This window comes from Abrus precatorius, unplaced genomic scaffold, assembly GCF_003935025.1.
Source record: "Abrus precatorius isolate BTA unplaced genomic scaffold, Abrus_2018 Scaffold3, whole genome shotgun sequence".
In the NCBI taxonomy this organism is placed as follows: Eukaryota; Viridiplantae; Streptophyta; class Magnoliopsida; order Fabales; family Fabaceae; genus Abrus; species Abrus precatorius.
The window spans coordinates 21,309,666-21,329,507 of record NW_020874373.1 but is presented as its reverse complement, the minus strand read 5'-3'; the positions used below and the strand labels follow the sequence as shown (position 1 = coordinate 21,329,507).

The following is a 19,842-nucleotide window of genomic DNA, read 5'->3' as shown; positions in this document are numbered from 1 at the left end:
AACTTGTCTCAGGCCACTGAAACTCCTTGAATATCACTCCTAGGACTCTATGGAAGGCTTTCTCACCCCCTTCTCCCTTCTGGCACTTTCTGGCGCTTTGGACCCAAGTTCCAGTTTTGGTCTCTTTTGGTCCCCTTTTGCTTAATGGCAAAGGAAGATGTGCGAAACTCGTCTCAGGCCACTGAAACTCCTTGAATATCACTCCTAGGACTCAATGGAAGGCTTTCTCACCACCTTCTCCCTTCTGGCACTTTCTGGCGCTTTTGGACCCAAGTTCCAGTTTTGGTCTCTTTTGGTCCCCTTTTGCTTATGGCAAAGGAAGATGGCGAAACTTGTCTCAGGCCACTGAAACTCCTTGAATATCACTCCTAGGACTCTATGAAGGCTTTCTCACCCCTTCTCCCGTTCTGGCACTTTCTGGCCCTTTGGACCCAAGTTCCAGTTTTGGTCTCTTTTGGTCCCCTTTTGCTTACCGGCAAAGGAAGACGTGCGAAACTCGTCTCAGGCCACTGAAACTCCTTGAATATCACTCCTAGGACTCTATGGAAGGCTTTCTCACCCCTTCTCCCATTCTGGCACTTTCTGGCGCCTTTGGACCCAAGTTCCAGTTTTGGTCTCTTTTGGTCCCCTTTTGCTTACCGGCAAAGGAAGATGTGCGAAACTCGTCTCAGGCCACTGAAACTCCTTGAATATCACTCCTAGGACTCAATGGAAGGCATTCTCACCACCTTCTCCCCTTCTGGCACTTTCTGGCGCTTTTGGACCCAAGTTCCAGTTTTGGTCTCTTTTGGTCCCCTTTTGCTTAATGCCAAAGGAAGATGTGCGAAACTCGTCTCAGGCCACTGAAACTCCTTGAATATCACTCCTAGGACTCAATGGAAGGCATTCTCACCACCTTCTCCCCTTCTGGCACTTTCTGGCGCTTTTGGACCCAAGTTCCAGTTTTGGTCTCTTTTGGTCCCCTTTTGCTTAATGCAAAGGAAGATGTGCGAAACTGTCTCAGGCCACTGAAACTCCTTGAATATCACTCCTAGGACTCTATGGAAGGCTTTCTCACCCCTTCTCCCGTTCTGGCACTTTCTGGCGCCTTTGGACCCAAGTTCCAGTTTTGGTCTCTTTTGGTCCCTTTTGCTTAATGGCAAAGGAAGATGTGCGAAACTCGTCTCAGGCCACTGAAACTCCTTGAATATCACTCCTAGGACTCTATGAAAGGCTTTCTCACCCTTCTCCCTTCTGGCACTTTCTGGCGCTTTGGACCCAAGTTCCAGTTTTGGTCTCTTTTGGTCCTCTTTTGCTTACCGGCAAAGGAAGATGTGCAAAACTTGTCTCAGGCCACTGAAACTCCTTGAATATCACTCCTAGGACTCTATGGAAGGCTTTCTCACCCCCTTCTCCCATTCTGGCACTTTCTGGCGCTTTTGGACCCAAGTTCTAGTTTTGGTCTCTTTTGGTCCCCTTTTGCTTAATGGCAAAGGAAGATGTGCGAAACTTGTCTCAGGCCACTGAAACTCCTTGAATATCACTCCTAGGACTCTATGGAAGGCTTTCTCACCCCTTCTCCCTTCTGGCACTTTCTGGCGCCTTTGGACCCAAGTTCCAGTTTTGGTCTCTTTTGGTCCCCTTTTGCTTACCGGCAAAGGAAGACGTGCGAAACTCGTCTCAGGCCACTGAAACTCCTTGAATATCACTCCTAGGACTCAGAGGAAGGCTTTCTCACCACCTTCTCCCCTTCTGGCACTTTCTGGCGCCTTTGGACCCAAGTTCCAGTTTTGGTCTCTTTTGGTCCCCTTTTGCTTAATGGCAAAGGAAGATGTGCGAAACTCGTCTCAGGCCACTGAAACTCCTTGAATATCACTCCTAGGACTCTATGAAAGGCATTCTCACCCCTTCTCCCGTTCTGGCACTTTCTGGCGCCTTTTGACCCAAGTTCCAGTTTTGGTCTCTTTTGGTCCCCTTTTGCTTAATGGCAAAGGAAGATGTGCGAAACTCGTCTCAGGCCACTGAAACTCCTTGAATATCACTCCTAGGACTCAATGGAAGGCATTCTCACCACCTTCTCCCTTCTGGCACTTTCTGGCGCTTTTGGACCCAGGTTCCAGTTTTGGTCTCTTTTGGTCCCCTTTTGCTTAACGGCAAAGGAAGATGTGCGAAACTCGTCTCAGGCCACTAAAACTCCTTGAATATCACTCCTAGGACTCTATGAAAGGCTTTCTCACCCCTTCTCCCGTTCTAGCACTTTCTGGCCCTTTGGACCAAGTTTCAGTTTTGGTCTCTTTTGGTCCCTTTTGCTTACCGGCAAAGGAAGACGTGCGAAACTCGTCTCAGGCCACTGAAACTCCTTGAATATCACTCCTAGGACTCAATGGAAGGCTTCTCACCACCTTCTCCCTTCTGGCACTTTCTGGCGCTTTTGGACCAAGTTCCAGTTTTGGTCTCTTTTGGTCCCTTTTGCTTAATGCAAAGGAAGATGTGCGAAACTCGTCTCAGGCCACTGAAACTCCTTGAATATCACTCCTAGGACTCAATGGAAGGCTTCTCACCACCTTCTCCCCTTCTGGCACTTTCTGGCGCTTTTGGACCAAGTTCCAGTTTTGGTCTCTTTTGGTCCCCTTTTGCTTAATAGCAAGGGAAGATGTGCGAAACTCGTCTCAGGCCACTGAAACTCCTTGAATATCACTCCTAGGACTCAATGGAAGGCATTCTCACCACCTTCTCCCCTTCTGGCACTTTCTGGCGCTTTTGGACCCAAGTTCCAGTTTTGGTCTCTTTTGGTCCCCTTTTGCTTAACGGCAAAGGAAGATGTGCGAAACTTGTCTCAGGCCACTAAAACTCCTTGAATATCACTCCTAGGACTCTATGAAAGGCTTTCTCACCCCTTCTCCCGTTCGAGCAGTTTCTGGCGCCTTTGGACCAAGTTCCAGTTTTGGTCTCTTTTGGTCCTCTTTTGCTTACGGCAAAGGAAGATGTGCGAAACTTGTCTCAGGCCACTGAAACTCCTTGAATATCACTCTAGGACTCAATGGAAGGCATTCTCACCACCTTCTCCCCTTCTGGCACTTTCTGGCGCTTTTGGACCCAAGTTCCTTTTTGTCTCTTTTGGTCCCCTTTTGCTTACCGGCAAAGGAAGATGTGCGAAACTCGTCTCAGGCCACTGAAACTCCTTGAATATCACTCCTAGGACTCTATGAAAGGCTTTCTCACCCTTCTCCCATTCTGGCACTTTCTGGCGCCTTTGGACCCAAGTTCCAGTTTTGGTCTTTTTGGTCCCCTTTTGCTTAATGGCAAAGGAAGATGTGCGAAACTTGTCTCAGGCCACTGAAACTCCTTGAATATCACTCCTAGGACTCAATGGAAGGCATTCTCACCACCTTCTCCCCTTCTGGCACTTTCTGGCGCTTTTGGACCCAAGTTCCAGTTTTGGTCTCTTTTGGTCCCCTTTTGCTTAATGGCAAAGGAAGATGTGCGAAACTCGTCTCAGGCCACTGAAACTCCTTGAATATCACTCCTAGGACTCAATGGAAGGCATTCTCACCACCTTCTCCCCTTCTGGCACTTTCTGGCGCCTTTGGACCCAAGTTCCAGTTTTGGTCTCTTTTGGTCCCCTTTTGCTTACTGGCAAAGGAAGATGTGCGAAACTTGTCTCAGGCCACTGAAACTCCTTGAATATCACTCCTAGGACTCTATGGAAGGCTTTCTCACCCCTTCTCCCATTCTGGCACTTTCTGGGCCTTTGGACCCAAGTTTCAGTTTTGGTCTCTTTTGGTCCCCTTTTGCTTACGGCAAAGGAAGATGTGCGAAACTCGTCTCAGGCCACTGAAACTCCTTGAATATCACTCCTAGGACTCTATGAAAGGCTTTCTCACCCCTTCTCCCATTCTGGCACTTTCTGGCGCCTTTGGACCCAAGTTCCAGTTTTGGTCTCTTTTGGTCCCTTTTGCTTATCGGCAAAGGAAGATGTGCGAAACTGTCTCAGGCCACTGAAACTCCTTGAATATCACTCCTAGGACTCATGGAAGGCTTTCTCACCCCTTCTCCCTTCTGGCACTTTCTGGCGCCTTTGGACCCAAGTTTCAGTTTTGGTCTCTTTTGGTCCCCTTTTGCTTACCGGCAAAGGAAGACGTGCAAAACTCGTCTCAGGCCACTGAAACTCTTGAATATCACTCCTAGACTCAAGGAAGGCTTTCTCACCCCTTCTCCCTTCTGGCACTTTCTGGCCCTTTGGACCCAAGTTCTAGTTTTGGTCTCTTTTGGTCCCCTTTTGCTTATCGGCAAAGGAAGACGTGCGAAACTCGTCTCAGGCCACTGAAACTCCTTGAATATCACTCCTAGGACTCAATGGAAGGCTTCTCACCACCTTCTCCCCTTCTGGCACTTTCTGGCGCTTTTGGACCCAAGTTCCAGTTTTGGTCTCTTTTGGTCCCCTTTTGCTTATCGGCAAAGGAAGATGTGCGAAACTCGTCTCAGGCCACTGAAACTCCTTGAATATCACTCCTAGGACTCTAGGAAGGCTTTCTCACCCCTTCTCCCTTTGGCACTTTCTGGCGCCTTTGGACCCAAGTTCCAGTTTTGGTCTCTTTTGGTCCACTTTTGCTTACCGGCAAAGGAAGATGTGCGAAACTTGTCTCAGGCCACTGAAACTCCTTGAATATCACTCCTAGGACTCAAAGGAAGGCTTTCTCACCCCTTCTCCCTTCTGGCACTTTCTGGCGCCTTTGGACCCAAGTTCCAGTTTTGGTCTCTTTTGGTCCCCTTTTGCTTACCGGCAAAGGAAGACGTGCGAAACTCGTCTCAGGCCACTGAAACTCCTTGAATATCACTCCTAGGACTCAAAGGAAGCCTTTCTCACCACCTTCTCCCCTTCTGGCACTTTCTGCGCTTTTGGACCCAAGTTCAAGTTTTGGTCTCTTTTGGTCCCCTTTTGCTTACCGGCAAAGGAAGACGTGCGAAACTCGTCTCAGGCCACTGAAACTCCTTGAATATCACTCCTAGGACTCTAGGAAGGCTTTCTCACCCCTTCTCCCTTCTGGCACTTTCTGGGCCTTTGGACCCAGTTTCAGTTTTGTCTCTTTTGGTCCCCTTTTGCTTACCGGCAAAGGAAGACGTGCAAAACTCGTCTCAGGCCACTGAAACTCTTAATATCACTCCTAGGACTCAAGAAGGCTTTCTCACCACCTTCTCCCCTTCTGGCACTTTCTGGCGCCTTTGGACCCAAGTTCCATTTTGGTCTCTTTTGGTCCCTTTTGCTTATGCAAAGGAAGATGTGCGAAACTCGTCTCAGCCACTGAAACTCCTTGAATATCACTCCTAGGACTCAAGGAAGGCTTTCTCACCACCTTCTCCCCTTTTGGCACTTTCTGGCGCTTTTGGACCCAAGTTCCAGTTTTGGTCTCTTTTGGTCCCCTTTTGCTTACCGGCAAAGGAAGACGTGCGAAACTCGTCTCAGGCCACTGAAACTCCTTGAATATCACTCCTAGGACTCAAAGGAAGGCTTTCTCACCACCTTCTCCCCTTTTGGCACTTTCTGGCGCTTTTGGACCCAAGTTCTAGTTTTGGTCTCTTTTGGTCCCCTTTTGCTTACCGCAAAGGAAGACGTGCGAAACTCGTCTCAGGCCACTGAAACTCCTTGAATATCACTCCTAGGACTCAAAGGAAGGCATTCTCACCACCTTCTCCCCTTTTGGCACTTTCTGGCGCTTTTGGACCCAAGTTCCAGTTTTGGTCTCTTTTGGTCCCCTTTTGCTTATGCAAAGGAAGACGTGCGAAACTTGTCTCAGGCCACTGAAACTCCTTGAATATCACTCCTAGGACTCAAAGGAAGGCTTTCTCACCACCTTCTCCCCTTCTGGCACTTTCTGGCGCTTTTGGACCCAAGTTCCAGTTTTGGTCTCTTTTGGTCCCCTTTTGCTTACCGGCAAAGGAAGACGTGCGAAACTCGTCTCAGGCCACTGAAACTCCTTGAATATCACTCCTAGGACTCAAAGGAAGGCTTTCTCACCACCTTCTCCCCTTCTGGCACTTTCTGGCGCTTTTGGACCCAAGTTCCAGTTTTGGTCTCTTTTGGTCCCCTTTTGCTTACCGGCAAAGGAAGACGTGCGAAACTCGTCTCAGGCCACTGAAACTCCTTGAATATCACTCCTAGGACTCAAAGGAAGGCTTTCTCACCACCTTCTCCCTTCTGGCACTTTCTGGCCTTTGGACCCAAGTTCCAGTTTTGGTCTCTTTTGGTCCCCTTTTGCTTACCGGCAAAGGAAGACGTGCGAAACTCGTCTCAGGCCACTGAAACTCCTTGAATATCACTCCTAGGACTCAAAGGAAGGCTTTCTCACCACCTTCTCCCTTCTGGCACTTTCTGGCGCTTTTGGACCCAAGTTCCAGTTTTGGTCTCTTTTGGTCCCCTTTTGCTTACCGGCAAAGGAAGACGTGCGAAACTCGTCTCAGGCCACTGAAACTCCTTGAATATCACTCCTAGGACTCAAAGAAGGCTTTCTCACCACCTTCTCCCCTTTTGGCACTTTCTGGCGCCTTTGGACCCAAGTTCCAGTTTTGGTCTCTTTTGGTCCCCTTTTGCTTACCGGCAAAGGAAGACGTGCGAAACTTGTCTCAGGCCACTGAAACTCCTTGAATATCACTCTAGGACTCAAAGGAAGGCTTTCTCACACCTTCTCCCCTTCTGGCACTTTCGACGCTTTTGGACCCAAGTTCCAGTTTTGGTCTCTTTTGGTCCCCTTTTGCTTATGGCAAAGGAAGACGTGCGAAACTCGTCTCAGGCCACTGAAACTCCTTGAATATCACTCCTAGGACTCAAAGGAAGGCTTTCTCACCACCTTCTCCCCTTCTGGCACTTTCTGGCGCCTTTGGACCCAAGTTCCAGTTTTGGTCTCTTTTGGTCCCCTTTTGCTTACCGGCAAAGGAAGACGTGCGAAACTCGTCTCAGGCCACTGAAACTCCTTGAATATCACTCCTAGGACTCAAAGGAAGGCTTTCTCACCACCTTCTCCCCTTCTGGCACTTTCTGGCGCTTTGGACCCAAGTTCCAGTTTTGGTCTCTTTTGGTCCCCTTTTGCTTACGGCAAAGGAAGACGTGCGAAACTCGTCTCAGGCCACTGAAACTCCTTGAATATCACTCCTAGGACTCAAAGGAAGGCTTTCTCACCACCTTCTCCCCTTTGGCACTTTCTGGCGCTTTTGGACCCAAGTTCCAGTTTTGGTCTCTTTTGGTCCCCTTTTGCTTACCGGCAAAGGAAGACGTGCGAAACTCGTCTCAGGCCACTGAAACTCCTTGAATATCACTCCTAGGACTCAAAGGAAGGCTTTCTCACCACCTTCTCCCCTTTTGGCACTTTCTGGCGCTTTTGGACCCAAGTTCCAGTTTTGGTCTCTTTTGGTCCCCTTTTGCTTACCGGCAAAGGAAGACGTGCGAAACTCGTCTCAGGCCACTGAAACTCCTTGAATATCACTCCTAGGACTCAAAGGAAGGCTTCTCACCACCTTCTCCCCTTTTGGCACTTTCTGGCGCTTTGGACCCAAGTTCCAGTTTTGGTCTCTTTTGGTCCCCTTTTGCTTACCGGCAAAGGAAGACGTGCGAAACTCGTCTCAGGCCACTGAAACTCCTTGAATATCACTCCTAGGACTCAAAGGAAGGCTTTCTCACCACCTTCTCCCCTTTTGGCACTTTCTGGCGCTTTTGGACCCAAGTTCCAGTTTTGGTCTCTTTTGGTCCCCTTTTGCTTACGGCAAAGGAAGACGTGCGAAACTCGTCTCAGGCCACTGAAACTCCTTGAATATCACTCCTAGGACTCAAAGGAAGGCTTTCTCACCACCTTCTCCCCTTTTGGCACTTTCTGGCGCTTTTGGACCCAAGTTCCAGTTTTGGTCTCTTTTGGTCCCCTTTTGCTTACGGCAAAGGAAGACGTGCGAAACTCGTCTCAGGCCACTGAAACTCCTTGAATATCACTCCTAGGACTCAAAGGAAGGCTTTCTCACCACCTTCTCCCCTTTGGCACTTTCTGGCGCTTTTGGACCCAAGTTCCAGTTTTGGTCTCTTTTGGTCCCTTTTGCTTACCGGCAAAGGAAGACGTGCGAAACTCGTCTCAGGCCACTGAAACTCCTTGAATATCACTCCTAGGACTCAAAGGAAGGCTTTCTCACCACCTTCTCCCCTTTTGGCACTTTCTGGCGCTTTTGGACCCAAGTTCCAGTTTTGGTCTCTTTTGGTCCCCTTTTGCTTACCGGCAAAGGAAGACGTGCGAAACTCGTCTCAGGCCACTGAAACTCCTTGAATATCACTACTAGGACTCAAAGGAAGGCTTTCTCACCACCTTCTCCCCTTTTGGCACTTTCTGGCGCTTTTGGACCCAAGTTCCAGTTTTGGTCTCTTTTGGTCCCCTTTTGCTTACCGGCAAAGGAAGACGTGCGAAACTCGTCTCAGGCCACTGAAACTCCTTGAATATCACTCCTAGGACTCAAAGGAAGGCTTTCTCACCACCTTCTCCCCTTTTGGCACTTTCTGGCGCTTTTGGACCCAAGTTCCAGTTTTGGTCTCTTTTGGTCCCCTTTTGCTTACGGCAAAGGAAGACGTGCGAAACTCGTCTCAGGCCACTGAAACTCCTTGAATATCACTCCTAGGACTCAAAGGAAGGCTTTCTCACCACTTCTCCCTTTTGGCACTTTCTGGCGCTTTTGGACCCAAGTTCCAGTTTTGGTCTCTTTTGGTCCCCTTTTGCTTACCGGCAAAGGAAGACGTGCGAAACTCGTCTCAGGCCACTGAAACTCCTTGAATATCACTCCTAGGACTCAAAGGAAGGCTTTCTCACCACCTTCTCCCTTTTGGCACTTTCTGGCGCTTTTGGACCCAAGTTCCAGTTTTGGTCTCTTTTGGTCCCCTTTTGCTTACCGGCAAAGGAAGACGTGCGAAACTCGTCTCAGGCCACTGAAACTCCTTGAATATCACTCCTAGGACTCAAAGGAAGGCTTTCTCACCACCTTCTCCCCTTTTGGCACTTTCTGGCGCTTTTGGACCCAAGTTCCAGTTTTGGTCTCTTTTGGTCCCCTTTTGCTTACCGGCAAAGGAAGACGTGCGAAACTCGTCTCAGGCCACTGAAACTCCTTGAATATCACTCCTAGGACTCAAAGGAAGGCTTTCTCACCACCTTCTCCCCTTTTGGCACTTTCTGGCGCTTTTGGACCCAAGTTCCAGTTTTGGTCTCTTTTGGTCCCCTTTTGCTTACCGGCAAAGGAAGACGTGCGAAACTCGTCTCAGGCCACTGAAACTCCTTGAATATCACTCCTAGGACTCAAAGGAAGGCTTTCTCACCACCTTCTCCCCTTTTGGCACTTTCTGGCGCTTTTGGACCCAAGTTCCAGTTTTGGTCTCTTTTGGTCCCCTTTTGCTTACGGCAAAGGAAGACGTGCGAAACTCGTCTCAGGCCACTGAAACTCCTTGAATATCACTCCTAGGACTCAAAGGAAGGCTTTCTCACCACCTTCTCCCCTTTTGGCACTTTCTGGCGCTTTGGACCCAAGTTCCAGTTTTGGTCTCTTTTGGTCCCTTTTGCTTACGGCAAAGGAAGACGTGCGAAACTCGTCTCAGGCCACTGAAACTCCTTGAATATCACTCCTAGGACTCAAAGGAAGGCTTTCTCACCACCTTCTCCCCTTTGGCACTTTCTGGCGCTTTGGACCCAAGTTCCAGTTTTGGTCTCTTTTGGTCCCCTTTTGCTTACCGGCAAAGGAAGACGTGCGAAACTCGTCTCAGGCCACTGAAACTCCTTGAATATCACTCCTAGGACTCAAAGGAAGGCTTTCTCACCACCTTCTCCCCTTTTGGCACTTTCTGGCGCTTTTGGACCCAAGTTCCAGTTTTGGTCTCTTTTGGTCCCCTTTTGCTTACCGGCAAAGGAAGACGTGCGAAACTCGTCTCAGGCCACTGAAACTCCTTGAATATCACTCCTAGGACTCAAAGGAAGGCTTTCTCACCACCTTCTCCCCTTTTGGCACTTTCTGGCGCTTTTGGACCCAAGTTCCAGTTTTGGTCTCTTTTGGTCCCCTTTTGCTTACCGGCAAAGGAAGACGTGCGAAACTCGTCTCAGGCCACTGAAACTCCTTGAATATCACTCCTAGGACTCAAAGGAAGGCTTTCTCACCACTTCTCCCCTTTTGGCACTTTCTGGCGCTTTTGGACCCAAGTTCCAGTTTTGGTCTCTTTTGGTCCCCTTTTGCTTACCGGCAAAGGAAGACGTGCGAAACTCGTCTCAGGCCACTGAAACTCCTTGAATATCACTCCTAGGACTCAAAGGAAGGCTTTCTCACCACCTTCTCCCCTTTTGGCACTTTCTGGCGCTTTTGGACCCAAGTTCCAGTTTTGGTCTCTTTTGGTCCCCTTTTGCTTACCGGCAAAGGAAGACGTGCGAAACTCGTCTCAGGCCACTGAAACTCCTTGAATATCACTCCTAGGACTCAAAGGAAGGCTTTCTCACCACCTTCTCCCCTTTTGGCACTTTCTGGCGCTTTGGACCCAAGTTCCAGTTTTGGTCTCTTTTGGTCCCCTTTTGCTTACCGGCAAAGGAAGACGTGCGAAACTCGTCTCAGGCCACTGAAACTCCTTGAATATCACTCCTAGGACTCAAAGGAAGGCTTTCTCACCACTTCTCCCCTTTTGGCACTTTCTGGCGCTTTTGGACCCAAGTTCCAGTTTTGGTCTCTTTTGGTCCCCTTTTGCTTACCGGCAAAGGAAGACGTGCGAAACTCGTCTCAGGCCACTGAAACTCCTTGAATATCACTCCTAGGACTCAAAGGAAGGCTTTCTCACCACTTCTCCCCTTTGGCACTTTCTGGCGCTTTGGACCCAAGTTCCAGTTTTGGTCTCTTTTGGTCCCCTTTTGCTTACCGGCAAAGGAAGACGTGCGAAACTCGTCTCAGGCCACTGAAACTCCTTGAATATCACTCCTAGGACTCAAAGGAAGGCTTTCTCACCACCTTCTCCCCTTTTGGCACTTTCTGGCGCTTTTGGACCCAAGTTCCAGTTTTGGTCTCTTTTGGTCCCCTTTTGCTTACCGGCAAAGGAAGACGTGCGAAACTCGTCTCAGGCCACTGAAACTCCTTGAATATCACTCCTAGGACTCAAAGGAAGGCTTTCTCACCACCTTCTCCCCTTTTGGCACTTTCTGGCGCTTTTGGACCCAAGTTCCAGTTTTGGTCTCTTTTGGTCCCCTTTTGCTTACCGGCAAAGGAAGACGTGCGAAACTCGTCTCAGGCCACTGAAACTCCTTGAATATCACTCCTAGGACTCAAAGGAAGGCTTTCTCACCACCTTCTCCCCTTTGGCACTTTCTGGCGCTTTGGACCCAAGTTCCAGTTTTGGTCTCTTTTGGTCCCCTTTTGCTTACCGGCAAAGGAAGACGTGCGAAACTCGTCTCAGGCCACTGAAACTCCTTGAATATCACTCCTAGGACTCAAAGGAAGGCTTTCTCACCACCTTCTCCCCTTCTGGCACTTTCTGGCGCTTTTGGACCCAAGTTCCAGTTTTGGTCTCTTTTGGTCCCCTTTTGCTTACCGGCAAAGGAAGACGTGCGAAACTCGTCTCAGGCCACTGAAACTCCTTGAATATCACTCCTAGGACTCAAAGGAAGGCTTTCTCACCACTTCTCCCCTTTTGGCACTTTCTGGCGCTTTGGACCCAAGTTCCAGTTTTGGTCTCTTTTGGTCCCCTTTTGCTTACCGGCAAAGGAAGACGTGCGAAACTCGTCTCAGGCCACTGAAACTCCTTGAATATCACTCCTAGGACTCAAAGGAAGGCTTTCTCACCACCTTCTCCCCTTTGGCACTTTCTGGCGCTTTTGGACCCAAGTTCCAGTTTTGGTCTCTTTTGGTCCCCTTTTGCTTACCGGCAAAGGAAGACGTGCGAAACTCGTCTCAGGCCACTGAAACTCCTTGAATATCACTCCTAGGACTCAAAGGAAGGCTTTCTCACCACCTTCTCCCCTTTTGGCACTTTCTGGCGCTTTTGGACCCAAGTTCCAGTTTTGGTCTCTTTTGGTCCCCTTTTGCTTACCGGCAAAGGAAGACGTGCGAAACTCGTCTCAGGCCACTGAAACTCCTTGAATATCACTCCTAGGACTCAAAGGAAGGCTTTCTCACCACCTTCTCCCCTTTTGGCACTTTCTGGCGCTTTTGGACCCAAGTTCCAGTTTTGGTCTCTTTTGGTCCCCTTTTGCTTACCGGCAAAGGAAGACGTGCGAAACTCGTCTCAGGCCACTGAAACTCCTTGAATATCACTCCTAGGACTCAAAGGAAGGCTTTCTCACCAGCTTCTCCCCTTTGGCACTTTCTGGCGCTTTTGGACCCAAGTTCCAGTTTTGGTCTCTTTTGGTCCCCTTTTGCTTACCGGCAAAGGAAGACGTGCGAAACTCGTCTCAGGCACTGAAACTCCTTGAATATCACTCCTAGGACTCAAAGGAAGGCTTTCTCACCACCTTCTCCCCTTTTGGCACTTTCTGGCGCTTTGGACCCAAGTTCCAGTTTTGGTCTCTTTTGGTCCCCTTTTGCTTACCGGCAAAGGAAGACGTGCGAAACTCGTCTCAGGCCACTGAAACTCCTTGAATATCACTCCTAGGACTCAAAGGAAGGCTTTCTCACCACCTTCTCCCCTTTTGGCACTTTCTGGCGCTTTGGACCCAAGTTCCAGTTTTGGTCTCTTTTGGTCCCCTTTTGCTTACCGGCAAAGGAAGACGTGCGAAACTCGTCTCAGGCCACTGAAACTCCTTGAATATCACTCCTAGGACTCAAAGGAAGGCTTCTCACCACCTTCTCCCCTTTTGGCACTTTCTGGCGCTTTTGGACCCAAGTTCCAGTTTTGGTCTCTTTTGGTCCCCTTTTGCTTACCGGCAAAGGAAGACGTGCGAAACTCGTCTCAGGCCACTGAAACTCCTTGAATATCACTCCTAGGACTCAAAGGAAGGCTTTCTCACCACCTTCTCCCCTTTTGGCACTTTCTGGCGCTTTTGGACCCAAGTTCAGTTTTGGTCTCTTTTGGTCCCCTTTTGCTTACCGGCAAAGGAAACGTGCGAAACTCGTCTCAGGCCACTGAAACTCCTTGAATATCACTCCTAGGACTCAAAGGAAGGCTTTCTCACCACCTTCTCCCCTTTTGGCACTTTCTGGCGCTTTTGGACCCAAGTTCCAGTTTTGGTCTCTTTTGGTCCCCTTTTGCTTACCGGCAAAGGAAGACGTGCGAAACTCGTCTCAGGCCACTGAAACTCCTTGAATATCACTCCTAGGACTCAAAGGAAGGCTTTCTCACCACCTTCTCCCCTTTTGGCACTTTCTGCGCTTTTGGACCCAAGTTCCAGTTTTGGTCTCTTTTGGTCCCCTTTTGCTTACGGCAAAGGAAGACGTGCGAAACTCGTCTCAGGCCACTGAAACTCCTTGAATATCACTCCTAGGACTCAAAGGAAGGCTTTCTCACCACCTTCTCCCCTTTGGCACTTTCTGGCGCTTTTGGACCCAAGTTCCAGTTTTGGTCTCTTTTGGTCCCCTTTTGCTTACCGGCAAAGGAAGACGTGCGAAACTCGTCTCAGGCCACTGAAACTCCTTGAATATCACTCCTAGGACTCAAAGGAAGGCTTTCTCACACCTTCTCCCCTTTTGGCACTTTCTGGCGCTTTGGACCCAAGTTCCAGTTTTGGTCTCTTTTGGTCCCTTTTGCTTACCGGCAAAGGAAGACGTGCGAAACTCGTCTCAGGCCACTGAAACTCCTTGAATATCACTCCTAGGACTCAAAGGAAGGCTTCTCACCACCTTCTCCCCTTTTGGCACTTTCTGGCGCTTTTGGACCCAAGTTCCAGTTTTGTCTCTTTTGGTCCCCTTTTGCTTACCGGCAAAGGAAGACGTGCGAAACTCGTCTCAGGCCACTGAAACTCCTTGAATATCACTCCTAGGACTCAAAGGAAGGCTTTCTCCACTTCTCCCTTTTGCACTTTCTGGCGCTTTTGGACCCAAGTTCCAGTTTTGGTCTCTTTTGGTCCCCTTTGCTTACCGGCAAAGGATGATATGAACCCCATTTGCACAAGGGCTGACTTAGGATCTTTAGGGTTAGAACCTTGTAGAAAAATTTGAAAATTTAGTGATGAATTTCTGGGCAAATTAGGTGTTGGTCCATGGTGTTAAAAATGAGTGAAAAAGGAAGCAAAAACGCTGGTTTGGTGGTGGCTGGACAGAATTTTAGAAATGACGGTATCTCGAGTTATAGAACTCCAATTGAGGTGATTCCAAAACGAGGTGAAAGTTCTCGTTCTGAAATGCAATTTAGGCTCAAGAATCACTCAATTTGGCTGAGTAGAACGAGAGTTATGATAACGAAATAATTCTGGGCAGATTTGAGTTTTTTTGGAACTTTGGTGAAGAATTGAATGGGGGAAGGAAAGAATCACTCTTTCCAAGGAAGGCAACACACAAAGGGATGTGAAAGCCCTTTGATACAGCCAAGGTGTTCTTGAATCACTCAAGAACTTAGGAGAATCACTCTCACTAAGATAAAAGAGATAAACTCTAATATTTCTGAATCAAACTTAACTTGTCTTATTGATAAGAATGGTTCAGCTTATATAGAAGCTTTACCATCAGAATTACAAAGGTTCCGTAACGGAAAATGAAACTACTTGATGGCTGATTGTAACTGAAATTGTGGCAACCAAAAAGTCACCCAACAGCCACTATGCGCCTCTTGGTCTTCCAAAGGCTGATTGTAACTGAAATTGTGGCAACCAAAAAGTCACCCAACAGCCACTAGCTATGCGCCTCTTGGTCTTCCAAAGGCTGATGCCTAAGTTGCCAATTGGGCCCTTATTACAACTTGAAATAAAACCAAACCAAAGCCCATTAGTTGATTAACCACAAAACATAATTTGGTCAGCCAACTTTACAAAGGATTGGGCCATTATTTAAAACAAACTAAAAACTTAAAAACTGAAGCAAAGTGGCGCCTTAGTTCTCCTCCATTTGGGCCATGATGCAATTCACAACCTTGGTCTTTTCTCCTTGAAACTTGGGCTTGTATTCAATTAATATGGACAACACTTGTTGAAGAGCTTCTTTTGCTCTCCTTGCTCTAGCCCTTGTCATAGGTCCTCCAAGTCCTTCAAGAGGATCCTTGCCCTTGCTCATGGTCATGTCCTCATCATTCTCTCCCTCTTGAGAAGGATTTGTCCTCAAATCGGATTCTCCATCTACATCAAAAAGAGATAAGTCAGACACATTGAAGGTGGAACTAACATTATACTCACCCGGCAGCTCAATTTTGTAAGCATTGTCATTGATTCTTTCAAGCACTTGGAATGGACCATCTCCCCTTGGTTGAAGCTTTGACTTCCTTTGTTCCGGAAACCTTTCCTTTCTCATGTGCACCCAAACCCAATCTCCGGGTTCGAAGATAACCTTCTTTCTCCCTTTGTTGGCTTGTTTAGCATAGCTTTCATTTCTCCTCTCAATTTGATTTTTGACTCTCTCATGAAGCTTCTTCACATAGTCCGCCTTTGCTTGACCTTCTTTATGCTTAAAAAAAAAAAAAAAAAAAAAAAAAAAAAAAAAAAAAAAAAAAAAAAAAAAAAAAAAAAAAAAAAAAAAAAAAAAAAAAAAAAAAAAAAAAAAAAAAAAAAAAAAAAAAAAAAAAAAAAAAAAAAAAAAAAACTTTTACATATATGCTTAGAAACCTATCAACAACCACAAAAATTGAATCTTTGCCACTACTTGTGTTTGGCAGCCCAAAACAAAATCCATGGATAAATCAATCCAAGGATACTCCGGAATTGGCAATGGAGTATACAATCCATGAGGCTTTACCTTTGACTTTGCCTTTTTACAAACAATGCAATGTTCACAAAATTTCTGCACATCCTTTTTTAAATGAGGCCAATAAAAATGTTCTTGTAATGTTTTTAGAGTCTTTTGGACCCCAAAATGCCCCATTAAACCTCCTTCATGTGCTTCACTAACAAGCAAGTTTCTTGTAGAACATTTAGGCACACACAATTTGTTTTCTTTGAAAAGAAAGCCTTCATGTCTAAAGAAACCATTTTCTGAAAATTTTTCGCAATTTTTAAAAATTTCACCAAAAGTTTCATCACTTTCATACATGTTTTTCAAACATTCAAGACCAATCAATTTTGTTTCAAGCATAGAAAGCAAAGCATGACGCCGAGAAAGAGCATCAGCTACAATGTTACCTTTTCCTCTTTTATGTTTGATAACATAAGGGAATTGCTCTAGAAATTCCACCCACTTGGCATGCCTTTTGTTAAGCTTGCCTTGTCCCTTGATATATTTGAGGGACTCATGGTCACTATGAATAACAAATTCCTTGGGATAAAGGTAGTGTTGCCATGTTTTCAAAGCTCTCACTAAGGCATACAACTCTTTATCATAAGTTGAATAGTTAAGGGTAGGACCACTTAGCTTTTCACTAAAATAAGCAATTGGATGGCCTTCTTGCAACAACACAGCCCCAATCCCAACATTTGAAGCATCACACTCAATTTCAAAAGATTTTTGAAAGTTTGGCAAAGCAAGTATGGGGCATTAGTTAGCTTTTGCTTAAGAGCTTTGAAAGCTTCTTCTTGTTTCTCTCCCCATTTGAAACCAACATTTTTCTTAAGCACTTCATTGAGAGGTGCTGCCAATGTGCTAAAATCCTTCACAAATCTCCTATAGAAACTTGCTAAACCATGGAAACTTCTCACTTCAGTCACGGACTTAGGTGTAGGCCATTCTTGAATAGCCCTAACCTTTTCCTCATCCACTTGTACTCCTTTTGAACTTACAACAAAACCAAGAAACACAACATGGTTAGTACAAAAGATGCATTTTTCAAGATTGGCATACAATTGTTCTTCTCTAAGCACACACAAGACAGATTTTAAATGATCAACATGCAATTCAAGTGAAGTGCTATAGATAAGAATATCATCAAAGTACACCACAACAAATTTTCCTATGAATTTTCTCAAAACATGGTTCATTAATCTCATGAAAGTGCTAGGAGCATTAGTTAAGCCAAAAGGCATAACCAACCATTCATACAAACCATATTTTGTTTTGAAAGCAGTTTTCCATTCATCCCCTTCTCTAACCCTAATTTGATTGTATCCACTTTTTAAATCAATTTTAGAGAAGTAACATGCACCATGCAATTCATCAAGCAAATCATCAAGCCTAGGTATAGGATGCCTATATTTAATGGTGATGTTATTAAGGGCTCTACAATCAGAACACATGCGCCATGTCCCATCCTTTTTAGGAACCAAAATTACCGGGACAGCACAAGGACTCATGCTATCTCTTACCCATCCCTTACCAATGAGTTCATCCACTTGTCTTTGGATCTCCTTGGTCTCTTGAGGGTTGCTTCTATAGGCTGGCCTATTAGGCAAAGAAGCTCCTGGAATGAGATCAATTTGATGCTCAATACCTCTTAATGGTGGCAACCCACTTGGTACACTTGTTGGAAACACATCTCCAAATTCCTGCAAAAGAGACTTCACTCTAGAAGGCAAATCAAGGTTATCAAAAGTGTTAGTGGTCAAAACATAGTTTTTGCAAATTAACAAAAATAGGGGCTGTTTAGATAGAAACAACCTCTTGACCTCACTTTTTGTAGCTAAAAAGCTCTCCTTCACCTCAAGTGTTTCACTCTTCTTTTTCCTCTCATGTGTTTCTCTCTTTTTGTCCTCACTTTTTGAGCTCTCAAGTGTTTGGCTTTCTTTTTCTTTCTTTTCTTGGACAATCTTTTCTCTCATTTTTCTTTGATCCTCACACACCTCTTGCGGACTTAAAGGTTTGAGCACTATCTTCTTGTCTTGGTGCATGAATGAGATTTTGTTGGTGAAACCATCATGATTGGCTCTTTTATCAAATTGCCATGGTCTCCCCAAGAGTAAGTGGCTGGCCTCCATAGGAACAACATCACAAAGCACCTTATCATTGTATCTTCCAATGGAAATATCCAACTCTACTTGCTTCCTTACTTGCACCTCTCCATCCTCACTAAGCCATTGAAGCCTATATGGCCTAGGATGTGGCTTTGTAACTAAATTCAATTTAGACACAAGTCTTGCACTCGCCACATTGGTGCAACTCCCTCCATCAATGATCACCATGCAAAGTTTACCATTGATCAAACATCTAGTATGGAAGATGTTTTCTCTTTGGCTCTCCTCCAAAGGCTTCAATTGGCTACCAAGTAACCGCCTTATCATCAACAAGTCTCCCTCTGGTGTTTTCTCCACCTCCTCCTCCACGTCCTCATTCTCCTCTCCCTCTTCAATTTCGGACTCACTTATATACTCTCCATCTCTAAGAATCATGGTTTTTTTGTTAGGGCACTCATATGCATAGTGTCCTAAGCCTTGGCACTTAAAGCACTTCACATCCCGACTCCTTTTAGAGGGTTGCTCTTGAGTTTTTAGAGGAGTTTTTGTTGGTGTAGGCGCTGCACTAGAAGTGGCAGCCCCTTTTCCCTTATCCTTCCAACTAGAAAAACCAAAATTAGTGGAGCTCCTTTTGGCCACACCTTTCCTTTTCAATTGTTGCTCCACTTGGATTGCTTTGTGAAGCAAGTCCTCCATTTCAACAAATTCCTGCAGTTCAACAATATCACGAATATCATTATTCAAACCACTAAGAAATCTAGCCATAGTTACCTCCTCATCCTCTTCTATCTTGGCTTGAATCATGAGCACCTCCATTTCCTTGTAGTACTCCTCAACGCCTTTGCTACCTTGGGACAATTTTTGAAGTTTGAATTTTAAGTCCCTAGAATAGCTTGCCGGCACATATCTCTTCCTCATGATCCTTTTCATTTCAACCCATGTATCCACCAATGGCTCCTCATTCCTAGCTCTCTCTTTTTGCAATTTGTTCCACCACACAAGAGCGTAATCGGAAAACTCCATAGCTGCAAGCTTTACCTTTTGGGCCTCTTCATAGGTATTACAAGTGAAAATATGCTCTATTTTGATCTCCCACTCCAAATAAGCTTCTGGGTCACTTCTTCCTTTGAATGGAGGAATAGAAATTTTGACTCCATCAATTCGGTTTTGTCTAGGAGCACCGTCATTACCTCTTCTCCAATTGGTCCAATCTTTCATGGAGCTCGTCATTTTGTTGCCTCATCAATCTCTCCAAATGTTGTGTCAAGGCTTGCATTTGGAAAGAAGAAAGTCCTCCTCCTTGATTAGGATTTCCTTCAGCCATCACAAACAAACAAATTCAAACGTAACAAGCAAATAGAAAGTAGAATTTGAAACCTCACCACACTCAAGTGTATCACACAATTATGGCTTTTTCTCTAATGAAAACACTCTTGCCTTTTACCACTCAAATTCTCCTTGGGTTCTTAGGCAATTCAAGATATTATGGCCACAACAAAGAACAATCCACCAATATGTGCAAGGTAAGGCTAGGTAGACAAAGAAAAGGCTAACAAATCACAAAAACAAAGGGGTAAAGGAAATTGGTAAACAAGAGAATTAGCAACAATCCTTTAAGAACACCAATATATTACCTTATAACAAATTGTTGAAAAGCATGAATCATTCAGCCCAAAATTTTCTTTTTTTTTTTTTTTTTTTTTATACGATTTTTTTTTTTGAATTTTCACAAGGGCCTAACTTTTGCAATGATTCAGTACAATCACAAATAATATGAACAATAAGGTAATCAATTGGCAAAAAGAGAATGAAGGAAGGATGTTACCAATTTGATGTTCAAACCCTTAAACCGGAGCTCTGATACCAAATGATATGAACCCCATTTGCACAAGGGCTGACTTAGGATCTTTAGGGTTAGAACCTT

At 46.0% G+C, this 19,842-nt stretch overlaps 1 pseudogene; it reads right to left on the bottom strand.

The window, feature by feature from the left end:
- Positions 1-18,848, bottom strand: part of LOC113862329 — a 76,651-nt pseudogene extending 57,803 nt beyond the window's left edge.
- Between the last annotated feature and the right edge of the window lie 994 nt (positions 18,849-19,842).